General features: G+C 43.4%; 1 long non-coding RNA gene and 1 pseudogene across 1 annotated transcript; both read left to right on the top strand.

The window, feature by feature from the left end:
• LOC133381718 (zinc finger protein 208-like) overlaps positions 1 to 25,368 on the top strand; it is a 32,774-nt pseudogene extending 7,406 nt beyond the window's left edge.
• LOC133381733 (uncharacterized) lies at positions 8,234 to 14,350 on the top strand. The gene is made up of 3 exons (XR_009761719.1): positions 8,234 to 8,285; positions 12,964 to 13,134; positions 14,212 to 14,350. It is a non-coding gene; the product is annotated as an uncharacterized LOC133381733 (long non-coding RNA).
• Positions 25,369 to 25,662: the final 294 nt, after the last annotated feature.

Below are 25,662 nucleotides of genomic sequence, written 5' to 3'. Positions count from 1 at the left end.
TCAAAAGTTCATCCACACAAAAGGAGGCAAGTTCTCTTAAGAGACGACGTAAGCCCACCAGCATTTGGCATAACAGGGCAATGTCGTCGGCATATAGAAGACAGGTTAAGTGTCTCCTTGCCAAGACAGGAGGGTGAGAGTTTACTGCCGACAGGTGTTTTGTCAGCGAGTTTATATAGATATTGAATAGGGAGGGAGGGCCATGCAAAGATAAAAGGGGGAGAATAATGGAGATGTAAAAATAGAGAAGCAGACAATTGGGCTTCATCTGTGATGAAATGCTTTGTTTCTGCCTTGAAATTCCAATGTGTTTTTTTCAACCCTCTTCCCCCCCAGCAGGTGACCGGCAGAATGAGAATGATAGAAAACCACAGATGGTGCCACTGGTAATAGCCAAGGCTGAGAGTCAAAAAGAGATATTTGGAAATCACAGGGGACCGAAAACGTCTGATAGACAGCAGCCAAAGAATGGGAGCAAGAAATCCTCTACTTGTCATAGTTTTCATCAAAGAACACACACCGGAGCAAAACCAATTAAATGCATGGAATGTGGAAAGAGCTTCAGTGTAAAAAATAGCCTTACTTCACATCACAGAACCCACACAGGGGAGAAACCATTTAAATGCAGGGAATGTGGAAAAAGCTTTACTCAGAATGATCATCTTACTTCACATAAAAGAACCCACACAGGAGAGAAACCTTTTAAATGCAGAGAGTGTGGAAAGAGCTTCAGTGTAAGCAATGAACTTACTTTACATCAGAGAGCTCACACAGGGGAGAAACCATTTAAATGCATGGTGTGTGGAAAGAGCTTCAGTCGAAGCAGTGACCTTAATTCGCATCAAAGAACCCATACAGGGGAGAAGCCATTTAAATGCAGTGAATGTGGAAAGAGCTTCAGTCAGAGCGGTCACCTTACTTCGCATCAAAGAACCCATACAGGAGAGAAGCCATTTAAATGCAGTGAATGTGGAAAGAGCTTCAGTCAGAGCGGTCACCTTACTTCGCATCAAAGAACCCATACAGTGGAGAAACCATTTAAATGCAGGGAATGTGGAAAAAGCTTTACTCAGAACAATCATCTTACTTCACATCAAAGAACCCACACAGGAGAGAAACCTTTTAAATGCATGGAGTGTGGAAAGAGCTTCAGTGTAAGCAATGAACTTACTTTACATCAGAGAACTCACACAGGGGAGAAACCATTTAAATGCATGATGTGTGGAAAGAGCTTCAGTCGAAGCAGTGACCTTACTTCGCATCAAAGAACCCATACAGGGGAGAAGCCATTTAAATGCAGTGAATGTGGAAAGAGCTTCAGTCAGAGCGGTCATCTTACTTCGCATCAAAGAACCCATACAGGAGAGAAGCCATTTAAATGCAGTGAATGTGGAAAGAGCTTCAGTCAGAGCGGTCACCTTACTTCGCATCAAAGAACCCATACAGTGGAGAAACCATTTAAATGCAGGGAATGTGGAAAAAGCTTTACTCAGAACGATCATCTTACTTCACATCAAAGAACCCACACAGGAGAGAAACCTTTTAAATGCATGGAGTGTGGAAAGAGCTTCAGTGTAAGCAATGAACTTACTTTACATCAGAGAACTCACACAGGGGAGAAGCCATTTAAATGCAAGCAGTGTGGAAAGAGCTTTAGACACAAGCGGTACCTTACAGTACATGAAAGAACCCACACTGAAGAAAAACCATTTAAATGCAGGGAATGTGGAAAGAGCTTCAGTCAGAGCAGTAAACTTACTTTGCATCACAGAACACACAAAGGGGAGAAACCATTTAAATGCAGAGAGTGTGGAATGAGCTTCAGTCAGAGCATTGACCTTACTTTGCATCAAAGAAGTCACACAGGGGAGAAGCCATTTAAATGCAAGCAGTGTGGAAAGTGCTTCAGTCAGAACCATAGCCTTAATTTACATGAAAGAACCCACACAGGCGAGAAACCATTTAAATGCAGGGAATGTGGAAAGAGCTTCAGTCAGAGCAGTGACCTTACTTCGCATCAAAGAACTCACACAGGGGAGAAGCCATTTAAATGCAAGCTGTGTGGAAAGTGCTTCAGTCAGAACCATAGCCTTACTTTACATGAAAGAACCCACACAGGCGAGAAACCATTTAAATGCAGGGAATGTGGGAAGAGCTTCAGTCAGAGCTGTAAACTTACTTTACATCAAAGAACCCACACAGGGGAGAAGCCATTTAAATGCATGGAGTGTGGAAAGAGCTTCAGTCGAAGCAGTGACCTTACTTCGCATCAAAGAACCCACACAGGGGAGAAGCCATTTAAATGCAAAGTGTGTGGAAAGAGCTTCAGTCAGAGTGGTTGCCTTACTTCACATCAAAGAACCCACACAGGGGAGAAGCCATTTAAATGCAGTGAGTGCGGAAAGAGCTTCAGTGTAAGCAGTAGCCTGATATTACATCACCGAACACACACAGGGGAGAAACCATTTAAATGCATGGAGTGTGGACAGGGCTTTAGTCAGAGAAGTAAGCTTACTTCACATCAAAGAACTCACACAGGGGAGAAGCCATTTAAATGCAGTGAGTGCGGAAAGAGCTTCAGTGTAAGCAATAGCCTGATATTACATCACCGAACACACACAGGGGAGAAACCATTTAAATGCATGGAGTGTGGACAAGGCTTTAGTCAGAGAAGTAAGCTTACTTCACATCAAAGAACCCACACAGGGGAGAAGCCATTTAAATGTAAGGAGTGTGGAAAGAGCTTCAGTCAGAGCAGTCACTTTACTTCGCATCAAAGAACCCATACCGGGGAGAAACCATTTAAATGCAGGGAGTGTGGAAAGAGCTTCAGTCAGAACAGTCACCTTACTTTGCATCAAAGAACCCATACAGGGGAGAAACCATTTAAATGCAGGGAGTGTGGAAAGAGGTTCAGTCAGAACAGTCACCTTACTTTGCATCAAAGAACCCATACAGGGGAGAAACCGTTTAAATGCAGGGAGTGTGGAAAAAGCTTCAGTGTAAGCAGTAGACTTGTTTTACATCACAGAACCCACACGGGATAAACCATTTAAATGTAGTGAGTGGAAAAAGGTTCAGTCAGAGCACACTTACTTCGCAGGAAAAAACACTGTGGAGTAACTTTTTTAATGCACGGAGTATGGAAAGAGATTCAATGAAAGCAGTAGGCTTACATCACAGGGGATACACAGGAGAAACAATTGAAATGTAGGGAGTATGGAAAGAACTTCAATGGGAACTTTATTCTTCATCTTGCAGGCTACATAGATTAAAGCCCTATACAGGTTGGGGCCAGGATGCTTAAAAAATTATCTCACCTGTTATATATGCAGCCCATCACTGAAATCTGCAGAGGATGGCCTCTTACGCATACCATCTCATTGGGAAGTCCACTGTGCATGATAGAGAAACCTGGCCTTTTGTGTGGTGGCATCTACTTTTTTGAACTTCCTCCTGTTACATATCAGGTGTTTTTGTGTGTGGTGCCTATAGAAGACCTTCCTTTTTCAACAAACCTTTTAAGGGCAGAGCTTTATTACTGTTTTTATGGGATTTTAAAATGTGTTTTATTGGTTTGCATATGATTTTTTTATTATGGTTGGTATTTTTGAGATACTTTCAGGGAAGTGATTTATAAATGAAAATAAAATAATACTAGTCCTTGTTTCTAATGGTCTGCTTACTTATTGTTTTCATATAGTTTAGTATAGCATACAGTTAACTGTTGATTTTATTGATTTTTAGTGTTTTTTAAATGTTGATTTTTTATTGACCATTTTAATGTACATTTTATATCCTTTATAAAATTCTTCTGCAGTGTACACATTTTATTAATATAAATAACTAAAAAATGTATTTTTGTGTATAACATGGTTTTTATTCGGCTCTCAATTGCGGAGTGCCACTGGGATCTATCCTCTCCCCCATGCTATTCAACATCTATGTAAAACCGCTGGGAGCCATCATCAGGAGATTCGGGCTGCAGTGTCACCAATATGCAGATGACACTCAGCTCTATCTCTCGTTTAAGTCCTCACCAGAGTTGGCTGTGGATACCATGTACAAGTGCCTGGATTCCGTAAGTGAATGGATGGGAAGGAATAGGCTGAAACTAAACCCCGACAAGACCGAGGTGTTGCTCATGGGGGACAAGAGAAGGTTGGGGGATATAGACCTGATGTTTAATGGGGTAAGATTACCCCTGAAAGACCAGGTCCGTAGCCTTGTCTATGGAGGCTCAGGTCTCAGCAGTGAGCCGGGTGGCTTGGTCTCAATTACATCTGCTACGGAGGCTACAACCCTGCCTTCCTGTACATCTGCTCCCACGGGTGATACATGCCCTGGTCTCCTCTCGCTTAGACTACTGTAATGTGCTCTACGTGGGGTTACCCTTGAAAACGGTCCGGAAATTACAGCTGGTACAGAATGCGGCGGCACGCTTGATTAAGAACAGCCGTCGCCATGATCATATCACCCCGGTGTTAGTGGATCTACACTGGTTACCAGTTGTTTACCGGGTCCAATTCAAGGTGTTGGTATTGACCTTTAAAACCCTATACAGTTCTGGCCCAGTTTATCTGAAGGAGCTCTTCCAGCATCACCAATTATGCCATGTTTATACTGTGATGTCATCAAGCCTGGAATATTAACCCAATTGTTGCTGAAATAAGAAGTGGTTCTTCTTTATTTTTGTTTTGCTTTGTTTTCGTGGTTTTAAAAATGGCAATCAAGAAAGTGGCTGAGAATCTGGAAGTAATTATGTTTCAGAAAATAATGGATGAGATTGAGATAACGAAACAAACCCTGCTACAGGGCAGTAAGGAGCTGAAAATTGAACTGAGCAAAATGACGCAGGAGCTTAAAGAAATAGGGGATCCTGTGAGAGAGGAGAATGAGATCAGAGATGAGAAAAGAAAAAATAAAGGGAAGATACAAGCCCTGGAGATTGGAACAAATGTGGAATTGGAAAAAGATCTGGAGTTTATGGATATTAGAAATAAAATCTACTGTTTGGAATTTAACGTTATCTCTGAAGAAATTAATGAAGATATTAGAGATAAAGTTATCAATGGCTTGGATAATCTTCTGGACTGGAATGACGTGATGGAGCTTGATATAGAGAAAATCTATGGAATTAACTGCAGCCATGTGACAATGGAAAAACTCTCAAGAGATGAGCCAGTGCATTTTGTAAAAAAGAAGAACAGAGATATGACTTTACAACAGTATTTCAGCAACTTATTCAGAATGGATGGCAAGAAAATATTTGGGATAGAGGAAATTCCCATCAGACTCTTATTATATGACTATGGCTACGACAGCAAGATTATTATGGAATATTGATAATGGAAGATTGGACACTGAAATTACTGGACTTAACAGGACTATTGAAGATGGAAGATGAAATTAATAGGGATAATGGAATAATGGCTATTGAAATTATTGGACCTAACAGATTTTGATGAGATGGATTAATCGACATGTTTATTTGGAGAAAAATTGATAGATATATTTCTTAAAGAATTGAAACCTCTCTTTGACTTTTTGTGGAAAGAATAAAGTAATGTTTATGAGATTTGATGATTAATTAAGATAACTACTGGAGGAAAGTGATTTTATAATATAATTTAAGAGACAGGATTGTTATATATTGTAGACCTATAACTGATTTGATCTGTGACAAATGGGAAGTCAACATTTTATTTTTTTGTTTAATCATTTTTGTTTTGTTTTGTTTTTTGTCTTTGAATGTTTTATGATTTTGTTTTGTATGTTTTATGAAAATTTGAATAAAAATTATTGTAAAAAAAAAACAAAAACAAAAAAACCCTATACAGTTCTGCCCAGTTTATCTGAAGAAGCGCTTCCAGCATCACCAATTATGCTGCTTGACAAGATCAGCCACACAAGACCTTCTCTCGGTCCCATCAGTTAAAACAGCTAGGCTGGTGAGGACTAGAAAGAGGGCATTTTCGATTGTGGCCCCCACCCTCTGGAACTCATTTCCTTTCGATCTTCGCCACACCCCCTCCCTGACAGGTTTCCGCCGGGCCTTAAAGACCTGGCTATTCAGGCAGGCCTATGGGGTCTCTGGGGATGGGTCAGTTTCTAATGTTGATAATGCTGTTTAATTTTAATTATTATATTTTTGGTTGTATTGTATTTTATCATGACATTGTACGTCGCCTAGAGTGGCCGTTTATTCGGCCAGATAGGCGACTCAAAAATAAAATTTTATTTATTATTATTTATTATTTTGCTTAGATATTTTTTGTATTGGCTATTCTAACATCTTTCATAAAGTAAAATGAATTCACTAGTTTTCTGCTGATGTATTTTAAATACATTTTCCAAACTGATTTCACTCCGCAGTCTCATCTGGTCTCAGTGCTATTTCCTAGCAGGCAAAAGAAGGACCTCACTGTTATCTGGTGTGCATAGAGAGAAGGAGTGAGAATTGGGTTTTCTCAATGGTCACATAGCCAAATGGCTTCTCCAGGCAATAGAAGGGCCTTTAGGAAAGGCAGCAAAGCTGCAGAAAATCTCTGCTTAAATTATTGGGGGAGGCAGTTTGTTGGGATAGATAGTTCTGGGCCAGATATATGAATGGTCTGGTAACTTCAAACTAATCCATGTTGTGTAACTAATTCATGTTATGCAATTGTTAATGATGCTTCCCTGTAGTTTCTCTCTGGGAAGCAGTATGCCTCTGAATGCCATTTTCTGGGAATCAGAAGTGTGAAGATTACTGACTGGGAGGTCAGTTGCACAACTGCTGAACTCGGGGACCAGGTTGCTTGAAGCACTTCCTGTTCCTGTCCCTTCCTGCCTCTTCCTTGGGATCTAGCCAGTAAAAGTGATTAGACTGGTGAGCTGGTGTTATTGTTGTTGTTCCCAATGTAAATAACAGGTGCATGTCAGGACCCCACTAGGGATCAACTGCCCTGCACCTTCAATTTAGTGTTGCAAAGCTCATCGTGCAATTGTTTGTTGCATGATTGGTATCTCCTCTAGTTTGGCCCTCAGACTGGCAGTGGCTGTCCAAGGTCCTGTTCTCCAGCCTTCTTGCCTGAGAGCCTTTTGACTGGAAAGTTCTTCTGCCTCCACCTCATGCGCTCTGCCCAATGAGTAGGAGTCCCTCCCACAGGTTCCAGACTTTAATAACCTTGATTTTGAAAGTAGTTGTGTCAGAAACTCATTTCACAGAAAGCAAACTGGTGAGGTTTGGCCCAGAACTTGAATACAAGGCAGAGGTGGAGTCTGAGCCCAAGCACACAAGAGCACTTCTTTGAACCCAGTTTTTTTCCCTGTGATAGCACATCTATTTCACAGAAGGCAAACTCTATTCTCTCCCCCTTCTGCCAGCCGACTTGCCCCTCCAATCTCTCTTTCTCTCTCTCTCCCCAATTCACCAGCCGTTCGCAACCTGATAGCAGCACCAATAATGCTGCTTAGGGGACCTACAAACAGCAAGAAAAGGTATTGCTGATCACCCCAGAGGTTCCTGGGCCATCCTGTGCTATCTCCCATTTCCCAACAAAAGGAGAGGCAGCAACATGTGTGGTTGGTGAATTTTGGTAGGTCTGGCTGATTGGGAAGTCGCCGTTCCGGGCTTTTTTACGTAAAAATGGATTCTAGCCCGAAACGGGTATCGGAACGTGGTTTGCGTGGATGTTTTGTGTCTTACTGCATGCATCCCATGTAGTCATGTGGGACTGGTGAATTTCAGAGGTCTGGCTTGCTGGGAAGTCACCGTTCGGGGCTGTTCATTCATTCCGGAGGGCATTTTGGTTGTTAAAGGGTTGATAAAAATGCTATCGGGATGGTTTTTGTTCCTAAATGTTGTTCTCATGTGTCTCTAACACATCCTAGTGTTTTTGGCATCAATTTCTTTTCTAAAGAGCCCATTCCGGCGTGTTCCGTTCCAGCTTTTACACCGTCCCTCCTGAACACTTTACTTTTTACACACAAATGTGTATATTGTATATATCACACAGCACACACGCACACGCCTATCTTGCCACTGCTTCTGCGGGAGGCAAGAGAGGAAGATGAGGTGCAATATTGGGACAGAAAGGAGGGAGGAAAATGTTGGCAGTTGGGGGGGCAGAAGCAGCTCTTGCCACTTAGTCCTCCGATGGGTTAAGGCAAGGAGTTCTGGTTCCTAGAGAGGCAGGAAGTCTTAATCACATGGAGGGGGGAGGGAATATTGAAGGGGAAGTGGGGGGGCTGTCTTAATTCGTATTCCGGGTAAAGAAATAATTCGTGCAGAGGAGAAAGAGGTGCAAAGGGGGGGGGAGGATTTGGTATTTTTGTTGGGGGGTGAGGGAAGGGGGGGCCACTCCCTCCTTTTCCTCTGGTGGTCCCTGGTGCATGCAATCCATTTGCAAAATGCCGCGGGGTTGGCTTTGCAAGGCCGTCTTGGAAGCCAGAGCCCGGGCAAGGGGATGCAGCTTTGCAGAGGGGCACTTGGGGGGCGGCTGTATGTTGGGGGTTGATGTCTGTGTTGTTTTGAGGGCCACAGCTGGGGGAGGGGAGCTGCCTTTGCAATTCCTGGGCCTGACAGGGGACTGATGAGGGAAGGAAGATTTGTTTTTTGGGAGGGGGAGGGTGTGATGGAAGAGCCCTCCCTTCCCTCTGGGAACCCATAGAAAGTGTGTGGAGGGGGCCTGATCCACGCAGTCCAGAGGCAAAGTGTGGCCAAAACTGTTTCCACTGAATCTGCCCCCCAACCCTTTTGCAGGTGAGCCCATTCCCCCCAAGGATGGAACACAGCTCAGGCAGGGGGGAAAGGGGGACCTCTTGATGCAGCCTTGTTGGGGGGCACATTGGCGGGGAGGGGAGAATGCTGTGCTGCTTTTCTGCCCCACAGCTGGAGGGAGAGCCCCTTTTGGATTTCCTCCACTGGAAGAGGGGCTGGTCAGTTTCCCTCCAACATCGAAGCCTCCTTGGGATGGATCTCAGCTTCTCTTGCAGGATTGGCTCATCTGTGGGGGTGCTGGCAGCCAGCGTCCCCCCTGTCCAAAGCACAATAGCTGGGCAGTGGTCGCAAGAGCCCTGTAAGGCGGTCTTGGATGAGAGCCTGTGGCTAATGTAGTGGTTAGGGAATATTCTTCAACCCGAGGTTCACATTTACGCACAAGCAGCAGTCCAAGGGCCAATTTACTGTCAAATGCCAGAGTGGGTAGAGCTATGGATGTGTCACTGACATTTGTATAGTAGAGTCTCTTGTAGCCAGGAACCAGTCAGACATTTCTTCAGCGCAATTAATTAATTATTAGATTTATATCCTGCCCTTCCTCCCAGTAGGAGCCCAGGACAGCAATACAGAGCTCTCTAAGGAGCGGTGTCAGTGCACGGGGGGGGGGGGGAGAGAAAAAAACTGCTTTCCCTCCCAAATTTTCCACTTTTGTTATGGGCCTTCACATCTCTACAGTAGTGTAGTGACAAATTCAGAAGTGCAGGGTCCATTCATGATAGCGATGCCCCCTCCCATCCTGTTCCTGCTGGGTTGAGAATGAGATGCATGTTAATGCCTTCTCCCACAGCCAGAAGCGAAAAGCATGGAAGGGCAAAGTGTTACCTACTGAGAAGAGTCTCAGCGGCTGGCTTCACCTCCTTTCACTCTGATTCACTCTAATTATCAGGAAAGAACAATTAAGCATGTTAGAAGATTCTTCTCAGTGGCTAATACACTCTCCTTTCTTGCTGATTGGCTCATAGGTTGCTGGAGACATGGGGACACTGCTAAGAGCCTGCTCCCAAAAAAGTAAGGGGTCTAAGACCCCTCCCCCCCAGATCTATGCAGGTCTGTGGGTCTACTTTTTTTCAGCCCAGCCCACCTCACTGGATGGTTGTGAGGATAAACTTTTTTTTTTTTTACAATAATTTTTATTCAGATTTTCATAAAACATACAAGACAAAACCATAAAACATTCAAAGACAAAAAACAAAATCAAAAATAGTTAAACAAAAAAATAAAAAGTAAAATATTGACTTCCCATTTGTCACAGATCAAATCAGTTATAAGTCTACAATGTATAACAATCCTGTCTCTTAAATCATATTATAAAATCACTTTCCTCCAGTAGTTATCTTACTTAATCATCAAATCTCATAAACATTACTTTATTCTTTCCACAAAAAGTCAAAGAGAGGTTTCAATTCTTTAAGAAATATATCTATCAATTTTTCTCCAGATAAGCATGTCGATTAATCCATCTCATTAATAATTATAATAATCTTATTGTCATAACCATAGTCAAAATAAACATTTCGATTAATCCATCTCATCAGAATCTGTTAGGTTCAATAATTTCAGTAGCCATTATTCTATTATCCCTATTAGTTCCATCTTCCATCTTCCATCTTCAATAGTCTTGTTAAGTCCAGTAATTTCAGTGTCCAATCTTCCATTATCAGTATTCCGTAATAATCTTGCTGTCATAGCCATAGTCATATAGTAAGAGTCTGATGGGAATTTCCTCTATCCCAAATATTTTCTTGCCATCCATTCTGAATAGGTTGCTGGAATACTGCTGTAAAATCATATCTCTGTTCTTTTTTACAAAATGTACTGGCTCATCTCTTGAAAGTTTTTCCATTGTCACATGGCTGCAGTTAATTCCATAGGTTTTCTCTATATTAGGCTCCATCACATCATTCCAGTCCAGAAGATTATCCATGCCATTGATAACTTTATCTCTAATATCTTCATTAATTTCTTCAGAGATAACATTGAATTCCAAACAGTAGATTTTATTTCTAAAATCCATAAACTCCAGATCTTTTTCCTGTTCCACGTTTGTTCCAGTCTCCAGGGTCTCCTCTCTCACAGGGACCCCTATTTCTTTAAACTCCTGCGTCATTTTGCTCAATTCAATTTTCAGCTCCTTACAACCCTGTCACAGGGTTCGTTTCGTTATCTCAATCTCATCCATTATTTTCTGAAACATAATTACTTCCAGATTCTCAGCCACTTTCTTGATTGCCATTTTAAAAGAAAAATATAAGAGAACCACTTCTTATTTCAGCAACAATTGGGTTAATACTCCAAACTTGGTGACATCACAGTATAAACAGAGCAGCCAGCCTTATCTCTCTATGCTTAAGAAAACAAATGTAGTTCCCAGGATCGAAACAATTAATGGCGTCGTCAGGAAACAGATTCGTCAAAATAAAATAAACCAAAAAGAGAGTAGTCTCAGACAATATAATATTCTTCAGAATAGAAATCAAGAATAGAAATCCCTCTTCTGTGTATATCTTTAGAATGCAAATCCAGGACAGCTTTTTGCAACAAAAACAGAGATAAGCTGTTAATTAGTGAATAGCAGAGAAGAGTTATAGCTCACCGAGAAGATGTCCAAAGCCGATCAATCTGGCAAATCTCCTTTTACTGCAACAATTTAAGTCAAGTAAAAAAAATATAGAAAGAAGGGTGCTTGCCTGTTAGTCCGTTCTCTCTTTGAAGAAAAGATGAACGTGTCGCTTTATCAGATAGAGCTTGTTGAAAATCCGTCCCTCTTTGTCGGCTGGACCTCGTCTCATAAATTAATGAAATCTAGTCCTCCCAACAAAAATAGGCTTTGAGGTTAATCTCTTCGTTTCTCCCTGCCCGGGAGAAGTTTCATCAGTCAAAAAAAAAAATGTTTTGACTGATTTATATCTGAATAAGCTTCTTTTGCGGCGGGAGCCCGTCCCAAAAGCAGGCACAGGCTAAATCACCCTTCCTGGAAGTCGTGAGGATAAACTTTTATGTGCCACTCTAGATTTCAGACATCCACTCTGTGTGGGACCTTCCACATCTGTGGAAGTGTGTGTGTCTATTGTATTGGAATCACAGTTTAATGCTGAACTATGTCCACAGAGACCCAGGTTCAAATCCCTGCTCAGGAGTGAAATTCAGGTGGTGTCCTGGGCCCAGTGACAGTGTTGTTGTGAAGACAAAAGGAGGGGCACAAATTATGTTTCCCACGGTGAGCTCATTAGAGGAAAGCCTGCACAGAAATATAAAAATATATTGAAATGTTTGGATAAACCTATAATAAGGAAATCAACTTATTACCCCAGTTGCTCAACCCTGTGTGGTGAGTTTGCTGTTAAGCTTTTCAACTTGTGCATCACCTCTCCAACTTGGAGTAGTGTTCTGTAACTTGGTGCCCTCCAGGTATGGTTGGACCAACTCCCATCAGCCCTGGACAACATGGCAAAACGCCAGGGATGATGGGAGTTGTAGTCCAGAAATGTCTAAAGGTTAACTCAGATTATACAAGTGGATGGTACCAAATAACGTGTCCTGCTGATCTTGAAATGGATGTATTGCAAGTAGTTCTTCATACTCTTTTCATTACCCAGTGAGCTGAACCAGACTGAATGCATCTCATTTTTCCTCTCCCCATATTTCTGATGGAAAGACTGGAGGTGTTTTGCATCCCCAGGAAGCTCCAAGATGGAGTCATTTGACCAAATTCACCCCCAGTACTTCTTGACAATGTGTGCAAAACCTATTTTTTTGCCAACTGTCAGGGAGATGACATGGAATTAATATCTGTGCAGATTAAATTTTTAATTATATCCATGATGAAAAGGCCCAATAATAAAGCCTGAAATGGTTCACAATGTGATGAAGAAACTCTGTGGGGCTCAGGAATTAAAGACTTTGCGGAAGCAGAAGCAGAGATGAGAGGTGAGGGGTCCGAGATGGGTGAAATTCCTGGGGGTGGCAAAGGACACAACAGGTGCCCAAGCATGGAGAAAAGTCTGGAAGAAACTGGAGAATGTTCTGAGAGAGATTTGGGGCCTTTAAGGCCTTTTGCAGATCAAGCATTGTGGGGAAAAACAACAAAGGGACGTGCAATTTATTTATTTGGATTGAGGCTGCTTATAACATTCAAATCTCTGGAACCCAAATTTGCATGAAGGATGAAATCCCTCCCATCCTCCGTCTCTCCCCTGCAGGCCCTTGAGAGCTGCTCCCTACGAAACGTGCATCGTGGTGAAAGCTGTGGGAGTCCCAGAGCTGGCCCAGTTTACTCCTCCCTCTCAGGCAGCGCCATGGCCTCAGAGGCACCGTCCGGATTGTCTCTTTTGTGGGATAGAGTGGAAAGAGCAGCCGGGCAGCCCAATCAGGTAAGGGGAGGATCATTGGGGGAGAGACCGAGGGGACAGCTGGGGTGTGTCTCCCTGAGCATAGAGGGGAGGGCTCTGGGAGAAAACTACCTCTGAGGCTGCATAAGGAGAGCCTGCCGGATCAGGCCAATAGCCCGTCTGTTCCAGCAGCCGGTTCTTGCAGTGGCCGACCAGATGCCTGTGGGAAGCCTGCAAGCAGGACCTGAACACATGAGCACTCGCCCCACTTGTGATTCGGTGACACGTGTCTGGCAGAACTCTGGCAAAACTCCTAAAATACACTCTTGGAGAGGTGGGATCTTTTTCGAGAGTCAATCAAGCTCTGCCCTGCAATTGTGTCTGAGCAGTGTAAAATCCAGAAATACTCACCCCCACAAAAGCTAAATAAAAAGTAACTGTACTAAAGAAATGCAAAGAAAAAGAGAGTGGGACAGCTTCAAGAGAGTCACACGGCTTGGTACCAAAATACCTGATGGAATGCCTCTCCTGACACGAACCCACCCGTACACTACGCTTAACATCTAAGGCCCTCCTCTGGGTGCCCACTCTGAGGGAAACTTGGAGTCTGGCAATAAGGGAGAGAGCCTTCTGAGTGGTGGCCCCCAAATTATGGAATGATTTCTGTGATGAGGTGAGCCTGGCGCCAACACTGTTATCTTTTCGGCGCCAGGTCAAGACTTTCCTCTTCTCCCAGGCATTTTAGCATGTGCTTTTAAATTGCTTTTTAAAATGTATTTTTAGATTTCTATATTGCTTTTGTGGTAAACCACCCAGAGAGCTTCGGCTATGGGGTTGTATATAAATGCAATAAAATTAATTAATTAATTAATCCCAGCGTGCCCCACTGGTCAGGCTATTAGTACGATATGAACCAAAGTGTAGCTGCCAAGTGTCCTGCTCTGTTGCCATTCCCAGCATACTGCCTCTGGCAGTGGAGGCAATGCATTGCCATTGTGGCTCGTAGCCACTGATGGCCTGATCCTCCATGGATTTGTCCAATCTTCTTTGAAAGCTATTCAAGTTTTTGGCTGAGCAAATGGTACATGTTGGAAAAACTGCCTCTTCTTCTTTTTCCAGGATCTGTTGCCCTTCCAGGGTCTTGTGACCTTTGAGGAGGTGGCCGTGTATTTCACGGAGGAGGAATGGGCCCTGCTGGATCCTGGCCAAAGAGTTCTGCACAGGGAAGTCATGGAGGAGAATTATGAGACGGTGGCCTCTCTCGGTAAGGGCACTTTTCCCCCTTGACTGATGAATGTTGAAGGTATGGATTTAGCACCTGTGCTATTTAACCTTCCACTGCACGGATGCTGTCGTGGAAATGGGTGCCTGGGCCCTGGATATTTGGGGAGGGACTGCAGCTCAGAAGGGGAACACCTGCTTTGCATGTAGAAGGTCCGAGGTTTAGTCCCTGGCAGCTCCAAGAGGGGTGAAAGGATCCGGTAGGAGGTGCTGGGAAAGATTTTTCTCTGCGTGACATCCACAGCTGGTTGCTGTAAGCAGGCGGGACTAGATGGACCAACTCTCTGATCTGGTAGAATGCAGCTTCCTCTGTTCTTGGGGCTTTTTGATCATTCAGTGCGAAAAGTGCCCCTCCCTGCCGCCTTCTGCTGCCCCATGATGAAAAATCTTACCTTGCAGCAGGAGGAGGAGAGGGCAGGGGCTCCCAAACTCCAGCAGAGCATCTTCTCCTGCATCCTCAACAGATCATTGACACTCTGTGCCTTGTACTCTAACCTCCCAGTGGGAAGAGATGCTCCCGGGAGCACCTCCTGCCTCCTCCCTCTTCCTTCCTCTGCCCAAAGGTCAGCTTTTGTCCAGAAGACAGGACAGAGAGCAAGATTTAGCTTTGCCAGCCCTGGTGGGAAGTCTGGAAACAGAAATGGATCACAGAGACTCTTTGACTCAGGCAGGGACACAGCAAAGGCAGCAGGCAAGAGGGACCCCGAGAAAGGCTCCTTGGCAGCTGGAACAAGGGCCGTTCCCTCAGCTAGCAGAGATCCCAGGAAAGCAGGAATTGCAGCAGCGCCCTTGACGGGACCTTTGCTGCAGCAGGAAAGGGTCGAGAGAAGGCAGGAAGCTGAGGTAGGGAAGGAAAAGCAGGGGAGGGTGATGGAGTCAGTCCCCGGTTGACATCTGGGGCTAAGATAGATTTCAAGCAGCAAAAGGAACCGCACAAACTGGAACCCAGAGTGGGACCAGGAGTTCAGTTTTATCCACTTTTGGGAAAGGTTTCAAAGCAGATTCCCACATTGGTTAGCCGAGGGAGTTCTCTCTCCTGACCAGGTCATGTCCTGTGCATACGACTTGCAATGTCATCTCAGCTGAGAAGACCAATTTTACTCCTTAGGCTACTTTTACCCATCAGTTTTTGCCGGCAGTTAGGTCTGACCAGGTAAACCAAGTGGCCAGAGATCCCAGCCAAAAATCTTTTTAGGTCTAGAAATATCTAATGGCCGATCAACAAAGGAAATCTTTATCAGTGTCTATTTATAATTAACACGTCTAATTTACTATAGTTTGTGGACATAGCCACATATCAGAACATAGGTCTTACACAGCACATACAAAGGGGATGTACGCTAATGTGTTGCATTTCAAAGGACAGCATAGGTCACATTGATTTCCATCTGAAAAGGAGTGATCTCACCTTTGCTGCGTGTGGACCTTAACACTCAGAGCAGGTGGTTCTTTCTTCGACCAGTGTCACGGACAACTGGTAAAAATCCCCAAGGCTGTCTGTCTTCTATAGCTCTAGTTTGTATCTATCTAGACCAGGGTTTCCCGACCTTTGAGCCACAGATGTTGTGGGACTACAACTCCCATCAGCCCCCTCCAGCATGGCCAATGGTCAGGAATTATGGGAACTGTAGTCCAGCAACATCTGTGGACCAAAGGTTGGGAAACCCTGATCTAGACTCTGTCAGTTCATGCTCATATTACTACTATGCTCTTGTTTCCATCATTTGAACTCTCATCCTAACCTGCATCTTGATGCTGATGTTGTATTCTGATAAGTTCTCCTGACTCACCCCTGTACAGCTTCAGCCATATATAGACATGATCATTGGCTGAATGCCCGGACTCCTTATACAATGTTGATACTTTACGGGAAAGAATTTATTTTGGAACTACTGTAAACAAAACTCAAAGGAAAAAAGACACTTTAACTGGCAGCTTGTCTTTTTACTCATGTTTTGGCTTGTATTGTTTGCGCTACTTTTCCACACATAATTTTATGTAAATCAATTATAAAGAACTTGAGATGGCCAATTTCTATAAATACAGGTGGCCTGTGACACAGTGAATTGCATCCACTGTTGCTGACTTTACTAGGTTCTGCCCTAGTACTTTGCAGCCTACTAAGAAGCTGGCTTTACTAGGTTCACCCCCAACAAGCATTTCAAGACGAGCTTCATGCCCAGTGGACGCATGTTCACAAGTGCCAGACTGACCCTACTTGGTCCACACAACTCTGTTCTATTCACCGAGAGCAGGACTTACCAGATCAAAATTATACCTTTTCTTATCTATAAAAATCTCTGTTTGTAAGGGCTGAATATTTTCTGGTCAAAAGTAACTAGTCTTGTCTATTTCCTTCAAAGAGTCGGACCTCCATTCGTGTTGGGAAGAAGGAAAAGATCCCTTTATCCAGTATCCCAAAGATGCGACATCAACAGGTAGATGTTCAGCTGCGTTGAGGCCCCATTTTGGTTTGGAAATTGTAGGATTTTTCAGTTCCTGTGTAATATGATTTGTTGCAGATTAATCAGAGTGTGAGTTCTCCTGGAGAACATCTTTGATGTCTTTAAGAAGAGCCTGGTGGATCAGGCCAATGGCAGCATGCCTATAGGAAGCAAGCAAGGAGGACCTGAGTGCAACCCTTGCCCCGTTGGGAGCACAGTGACTGTCTTAAAGCTGCAAAGTGCTCTCTGAAGCACCCTTCCCCCTCCTTTCATTGAGCAGGGGGGAGGGGAAAATGGTGCCTTTCGGATGTGCTGCCTGCCAGAGAAGTCCCATGCACAGCCGATCTTTCTAAAAAGCAGTGGCTTCCGAAAGGGAACAGGCACCCATAGCCAAGCTGAGCCCTTGGCTCGCCACCCCACACTGCTTCTTTCAACTTCAGGAGCTGAATGGGGCTGCTTCACAGAGCAGCGCTGGGAGGGAGAAGTGATTTCCATCCAATGGAAACAGCTTCCCCTTCCTTGAGCAAAGACTCATTCAATCACTGATCAGCTGACTGGCAGGTGCAAGTGCGCCCCAGTCCAGCAAAGGAGGAATTGGCAGCCCATTTCAAGGTGCTGTTGGTTCTTTTGAAGCCTCACCCTTATCTGCCACACATCTTATGTCAGATCGGAGGGTGGTGCCTTTGTCCTCCCTGTAGACTTCCCATTCGCATCTGATCAGGCACTTTGAGGATGCTGGACTAGATAGGCCTGTGGTCTGATTCAACAGGGCTGTTCTGAGGAAGAGCCGCTAGGTTGAAGTTTCTTTTCTACCTGCTGAGGAATCCCCCAAATTAAGATGGCTGGATTGGTTTCCACAGAGCCCCTGAGTGGAGATTTATGTACACCTCCAGGCAACTGGTCAGGAGGATAACTTGGGTCCCTGTACTAATCAGTTCCAGATCTAAAATCTTTGTTTGCTTTGGGGAGGAGAGGATAATTTGGGAATGTCAAAACTAGGCTTCACCTCTTGGCTGGAAGAGCATGATCCAGTTGTATGTGGCTCTGATGAAAGGGAGAGATCAGTAGGTATGGACTTGAAAGATGACTCAGGGAAGCTGTAGAAGGATTTCACAACACTGAATCTTGGTGGTCAACAGGAACCTAGAGGGAGTACCCCAACACCTCAAATACCCCACGCTTCCCCCACATAGGTGTAGGGTTGCAATAGCGCGTGCTATGTGCCTTTGAAGCACTCTCTATTTTCAGCAGTAATCAAATGTGTGACATCAAATATAAATGCTTTCTTCAAAGAGGAAAGAGGAAAATTACAAGCATGCACACTTGCTCTCAGATCAGCAAAGCTTCTCCAATGGATCCTTAGCAGCAATGAAGTAGCTTGTAGGCACGGAAGATCTTCCTTACTCTGCGAGTTGAGGAACTCAGCAGAGGGGCACCCCCATGCTCCAAAAGCAATGCCCAGGCTGCTGGGACTAAGTGGTAGCTCAGAGAACATAGGATCTGCCTCTGGATGGTCAGGGAGTGATGACGTGTTCTTTATATACCCTCACCGATGTTCCCCCCTCTTACTTAAAGATGTTTTAATGTCAAATCTCTGAAATTAGTTGGTCACTAGCCTTCCACATCTCCTTCTTTCCTGCAAAGTGTCTGCCCCTGACTACATAAGTTGTTTTCAAAGTGCACGCTTGTTTGACTTTTTGAGATTAAACTTTGTGGTTTCTATCTCCTTTTGGTTTTGCTTTTTGTGACCTTCGAGACTTTCTAAACCTCAAATATCAATCATTGGTGACCCAAAGTGACCTGCTTTTTTAAAGCTTTTCCCTAACAAATACTGATGCCATTTTATGATTAATTGAAACCTATAGAAACCCTAAAGTTATAATTTCTGTTTAATCAGTACCTCTATATTGGCATTATAATTGCATTTAAAGCATCTTCCTTTCTTGCACGTGCGTCCCAGGTTACCTTCCTCAGTTTATCCAGGATGTCTCCCTTTCATCTCTGAAATTAGTTGGTCACTAGCCTTCCACATCACCTTCTTTCCAGGTTACCTTCCTCAATTTAGCTTTCTTGGAGCAAACCAGGATGTCTCCCTTTGCATCTTCCAGCTTGCTACTGTGCTTTGCATAGAGACATTTAAAATTTCTTGTAACAAATTCACTCTTGCTTGCATTCATTTGTAAATTACTCCCTATCCATGATGAAGCTTCATCTCCTTTGAAACTAGATTTTATAGAGTTTAAATGATTTGAACGTTGACATGAAATCGAGCCTTCAGTGTCATCGGCCCAGTTCTCTGGAAAGCTCTGCCAACAGAGGTTCAGCAGGCGTCTTCTGTTTAAACTTCGAAGCGCCTGCTGAAAACCGTTCTGTTGCACCAGGCAGGCAATTAAGAGCATGCTCTTTTCACAACACTTGACCTTTGTTTTTATTGTATATTTGATGTTTTTAATTTATGGTGGTTGCCTTTTCTTATCGTGTTGTAAACTGCTTTGACGTTTCTAATGAAATAGCGGTATACAAAGAGCCTATAAATGAATAAATAGATGTGATATCTCTGGAATCAGAACAGCTGGAGCTGAGTGATGCCTTCACGTGCTCCCTGTAGACTTCCCATCTGCATCCACTTTGGCACTGTGAGGATGCTGGAATAGATAGGCCTGTGGTCTGATCCAGCCAGGCTGTTCATATAAGGAGGGGGAATGGCATCCAGGTTGAAGTTTCCTTCCCATCTGCTGAGAAATCCCCCAAATTAAGATAGCTGGATTGGTTTCCACAGTGTCACTGAATTGAGGTTTTTGAACAGTTTCTTGTCCACAAGAGACATTTGGATCTACATGTCCCTGTGCTATTCATCTCCAGGAGATCTAAGATCGTTCTTTGTTTTGGAAAGAGGAGAATAATTTCAGTTCAGAACTAACTAGTTTATCTGTATCTTTGAAAGAAATGTCAAACCTGGTCTTAGTCTCTTGGCTGGAAGAACAAGATCTAATTGGACAGGGCTTTGATGAAGGGGAGAGATCAGTCGGGCATTCCCCTTACGGTTCAGATCATCATTGCAAACTCGTGTAGTGTTGGTCTTTGGCCATCCCTGTCTTAGCTCAGCTAAGTTTAATCCCTTGAATCTTCAGGTGGAATTTGGAAGTGTCTTTATCTGAAAACCTGCAGCGCAGCTGCCAGCCAGTATTGACAGTACTGAGCTCGAGGGACCAGGGGTCTGATTCAGTATATCACAACTTCATTTGTTCCTATATTTCTGTCTGACCGGCTCTTTTGACTGCAGTCAAATTATTAAGAATCAAGGAGAAGTGAGCTGTGCCCAATTTGTCCTGTTCTGCAGACTTGCTGCCCTTCTCATCCCCCGCACCCCACTTTTCATTGCATACTATTTTAGAAATATATATCACAGTTGTATGGCAGTAGGAGGAAACCCAGACAAATCTGGGCTTAGTGACATCAAGTGTTATATGGACCTGAAAGGAATTTATGTTGCTGTGTGAGACTGTAGGATATTCAGGTAACCTTGCTTTCATCTGGCCATGCAAAGATAACGTAAAATCTTTATTACGGTCCAAGACCAGCGGTATAATTACGGATCCTCTGAATATCAGAGTGGAGATAGAATACAATACAGTATCATTGCAGTGAGAAAGCTAAAAAGCTAAAACCGGGTCCACATAGTAATCTAGCTAAAACCTTGACCTAATAGACATCGCATTAGATCCCTCCTGCGAGCCATAGCAGCTGTGCAGAACGAGGCGACCTCAGAGTGATCCGTGATTTTGAATCTGCTGTTAAATATTGTAAAATCATAGCTTCTGGGCTCAGAGGAAGATTACATAAAAGTGGGGAGATGAACTTAAGGCGGAGATCTGAATAAAAAGGGCAGCAAAGTAGTACATAGCTCACTGTCTCCACCGCATCTGCTCCACAGGGGCAAGTTCGATCATAATAATCGACTCCCCTGTATCTACCCTCCATTAGTGCCGAGGGCAGAACATTGAATCGTGCCAGGGTAAAAGCTCTCCTGAGTTTTGGGGTAGATAAACTTGAAATGTAAGTGGCCAAGTTACAGGGATTTACATTAATACTGCATTGTGAATAAGCGGCAACTAGGCTCATGTTGTTCTGATACTCAACATCTTTGAGGCGTTGGATAATTGTTGTTTTAGCGGTCGTATGGCCTAGGGCACCAATCGCTGGGAGCGAAAAACCGAGAGTTCTGAGTTTGTGAATCATTACCCATTGCCATTGAGATTGGAAGGAATCTTCCAAAGTTAATGGGGGCAATCCCGTGGGTAAAAATAGCAGCTTCATCCAGTAGTTAAATTTTAATATCCAAGCGTGGGTCTCAATCAGAAGGGCACCTAATTCCAAGCGTAAGGTCACATTGGGGACACATCTTGGAGCGCCCAAAACGGACCTCATGAATTTAGATTGTACTCTGTCCAACAATGCGTAATTGCGTCCACTACAAATTTGGGTCCCGTAAAGCAGTTGAGGAAGCACCTTCGCATTGAATACTGGACTGCTGCCGGAATGTACTGACCACCCTTTGTATAAAAGAAGGTCAGTAAAGCTCTGGCTGATTTCTGTGCAGTCGCAGCAGACTGGACAAAATGCACATTCCAAAAACCTAAGGGATGGAATGCAATGCCAAGGTAACTGAAGGCGTTGACTTGGTCAATAATATGGTTGTCAATTTGCCAGCGGTGTTTATGTCTACTTTTGGCAAAAACTAAAACCTTACATTTCGCATAGTTAATTCTCAAAAGTTCATCCACACAAAAGGAGGCAAGTTCTCTTAAGAGACAACGTAAGCCCACCTGCGTTTGGCATAACAGGGCAATGTCTTCGGCATATAGAAGACAGGTTAAGTGTCTCTTTGCCAAGACAGGAGGGTGAGAGTTTACTGCCGAGAGGTGTTTTGTCAGCGAGTTTATATAGATATTGAGTAGGGAGGGAGGGCCATGCAAAGATAAAAGGGGGAGAATAATGGAGATGTAAAAATAGAGAAGCAGATAATTGGGCTTCATCTGTGATGAAATGCTTTGTTTTTGCCTTGAAATTCCAATGTGTTTTTTTCAACCCTCTTCCCCCTCAGCAGGTGACCGGCAGAATGAGAATTATAGAAAACCACAGATGGTTCCACTGGTAATAGCCAAGGCTGAGAGTCAAAAAGAGATATTTGGAAATCACAGGGGACCAAAAATGTCTGAAAGAAAGCAGCCAGAGAACGGGAGCAAGAAATCCTCTACTTGTCATAGTTTTCATCAAAGAACACACACCGGAGAAAAACCATTTAAATGCATGGAATGTGGAAAGAGCTTCAGTGTAAAAAATAGCCTTACTTCACATCACAGAACCCACACAGGGGAGAAACCATTTAAATGCAGGGAATGTGGAAAAAGCTTTACTCAGAATGATCATCTTACTTCACATAAAAGAACCCACACAGGAGAGAAACCTTTTAAATGCAGAGAGTGTGGAAAGAGCTTCAGTCTAAGCAGTAGCCTTAAATTACATCACCGAAAACACACAGGGGAGAAACCATTTAAATGCATGAAGTGTGGAAAGAGCTTCAGTCAGAGCGGTCACCTTACTTTGCATCAAGGAATCCATACAGGGGAGAAGCCATTTAAATGCAGGGAGTGTGGAAAGAGCTTCAGTCAGAGAAGTAAGCTTACTTTACATCAAAGAACCCACACAGGGAAGAAGCCATTTAAATGTAAGGAGTGTGGAAAGAGCTTCAGTCAGAGCAGTCACCTTACTTCGTATCAAAGAACCCATACAGGGAAGAAACCATTTAAATGCAGTGAGTGCGGAAAGAGCTTCAGTGTAAGCAGTAGCCTGAAATTACTTCACCGAACACACACAGGGGAGAAACGATTTAAATGCAGGGAGTGTGGACAGGGCTTTTGTCAGAGAAGTAAGCTTACTTCACATCAAAGAACACACACAGGGGAGCAACCATTTAAATGCATGGAGTGTGGACACGGCTTTAGTCAGAGAAGTAAGCTTACTTCACATCAAAGTACCCACACAGGGGAGAAGCCATTTCAATGCAAGGAGTGTGGAAAGAGCTTCAGTCAGAGCGGTCACCATACTTCGCATCAAAGAACCCATACAGGGGAGAAACCATTTAAATGCAGGGAGTGTGGAAAGAGCTTCAGTCAGAGAAATAAGCTTACTTTGCATCAAAGAACCCATACAGGGGAGAAACAATTTAAATGCAGTGAGTGTGGAAAGAGCTTCAGTCAGAGCAGTGACCTTACTTTGCATCAAAGAACCCACACAGGGGAGAAGCTATTTAAATGCAAAGCGTGTGGAAAGAGCTTCAGTCAGAGTGGTAATCTTAGATTACATGAAAGAACACACACAGAGGAGAAACCATTTAAATGCAGTGAGTGCGGAAAGAGCTTCAGTGTAAGCATTAGCCTGAAATTACATCACCAAACACACACAGGGGAGAAACCATTTAAATGCAAGGAGTGTGGACAGGGCTTTAGTCAGAGCAGTCACCTTACTTCACATCAAAGAACCCACACAGTGGAGAAACCATTTAAATGTAACGAATGTGGAAAGAGCTTCAGTCAGAGCGGTCACCTTACTTCACATCAAAGAACCCACACAGGGGAGAAACCATTTAAATGCAGTGAGTGTGGAATGAGCTTCAGTCAGAGCAGTAGCCTTACTTTACATGAAAGAACCCACACAGGCGAGAAACCATTTAAATGCAGGGAGTGTGGAAAAAGCTTCAGTCAGAGCAGTAGCCTTAAAGTACATGAAAGAACCCACACAGGGGACAAACCATTTAAATGCAGGGAGTGTGGAAAGAGCTTCAGTCAGAGCAGTAGCCTTTCTGTACATGAAAGAACCCATACAGGGGTGAAACCGTTTAAATGCAGGGAGTGTGGAAAGAGCTTCAGTCAGAGCAGTCACCTTACTTTTCATCAAAGAACCCATACAGGGGAGAAACAATTTAAATGCAGTGAGTGCGGAAAGAGCTTCAGAGTAAGCTTTAGCCTGAAATTACATCACCAAACACACACAGGGGAGAAACCATTTAAATGCAAGGAGTGTGGACAGGGCTTTAGTCAGAGCAGTAACCTTACTTCACATCAAAGAACCCACACAGGGGAGAAACCATTTAAATGTAACGAGTGTGGAAAGAGCTTCAGTCAGAGTGGTCACCTTACTTCACATCAAAGAACCCACACAGGGGAGAAACCATTTAAATGCAGGGAGTGTGGAATGAGCTTCAGTCAGAGCAGTAGCCTTACTTTACATGAAAGAACCCACAGAGACGAGAAACCATTTAAATGCAGTGAGTGTGGAAAGAGCTTCAGTCAGAACAGTAGCCTTACTGTACATGAAAGAACCCACACAGGGGACAAACCATTTAAATGCAGGGAGTGTGGAAAGAGCTTCAGTCAGAGCTATAGCCGTACTGTACATGAAAGAACCCATACAGGGGAGAAACCGTTTAAGTGCAGGTAGTGTGGAAAAAGCTTCAGTGTAAGCAGTAGCCTTGTTTTACATCACCGAAGCCACACGGGAGAAACCATTTAAATGTAGTGAGTGGAAAGAGGTTCAGTCAGAGCACACTTACTTCGCATGAAAAAGCACTGTGGAGTAACTTTTTTAATGCACGGAGTATGGAAAGAGATTCAATGAAAGCAGTAGGCTTACATCACAGGGGATACACAGTAGAAACAATTGAAATTTAGGGAGTATGAAAAGAACTTGAATGGGAGCTTTATTCTTCATCTTGCAGGCTACATAGATTAAAGCCCTATACAGGTTGGGGCCAGGATGCTTAAAAGATTATCTCACCTGTTATATATGCAGCCCATCACTGAAGTCTGCAGAAGATGGCCTCTTACGCATACCATCTCATTAGGAAGGCCACTCTGCATGATAGAGAAACCTGGCCTTTTGTGTGGTGGCATCTACTTTTTTGAACTTCCTCCTGTTACATATCAGACAGGTGTTTTTTTGTGTGGTGCCTATAGAAGACCTTCCTTTTTCAACAAACCTTTTAAGGGCAGAGCTTTATTACTGTTTCTGTGGGATTTTAGAAGGTAAAGGTGTCCCTGCACTTGTAGTGCGAGTCGTTTCCGACTCTTAGGGTGATGTCTTGCGACGTTTACTAGGCAGACCGTATATATGAGGTGGGACTGCCAGTTCCTTCCCCGGTCTTTCTTTACCCCCCAGCATATGCCGGGCACTCATTTTACTGACCACGGATGGACGGGAGGCTGAGTGGACCTCGACCCCTTTTACCGGAGATTCGACTTCCTCCTTCTGTTGGAATCGAACTGCAGACCTGAGCAGAGCTTCAACTGCATTACTGCCGCTTACCACTCTGCATCACCGAGGATCTCTGTGGGATTTTAAAATGTTTTTAATTGGTTTGCATATGAAATGTTTTTTTTATTGTTGGTATTTTTGAGATACTTTCTGGGAAGTGATTTCTAAATGAAAATAAAATAATACTAGTCCTTGTTTCTAATGGTCTCCTTACTCGGTGTTTTCATATAGTTTAGTTTAGCATACCTTTAACTGTTGATTTTATTGATTTTTAGTGTTTTTTAAATGTTGATTTTTATTAACTATTTTAATGTACATTTTCTATTCTTTATAAAATTCTTCTGCAGTGTACACATTTTATTAAGATAAATAACTAAAAATGTATTTTTGTGTATAATATGGTTTTTATTTTGCTTAGATGTTTTTTGTATTGGCTATTCTAACATCTTTCATAAAGAAGAATGAATTCACTAGTTTTCTGCTGATGTATTTTAAATACATTTTCCAAACTGATTTCACTCCACAGTCTCAT

Source organism: Rhineura floridana, chromosome 3 (assembly GCF_030035675.1).
Source record: "Rhineura floridana isolate rRhiFlo1 chromosome 3, rRhiFlo1.hap2, whole genome shotgun sequence".
Taxonomy (NCBI): domain Eukaryota; kingdom Metazoa; phylum Chordata; class Lepidosauria; order Squamata; family Rhineuridae; genus Rhineura; species Rhineura floridana.
This window is presented reverse-complemented; position numbering and strand designations above follow the sequence as displayed.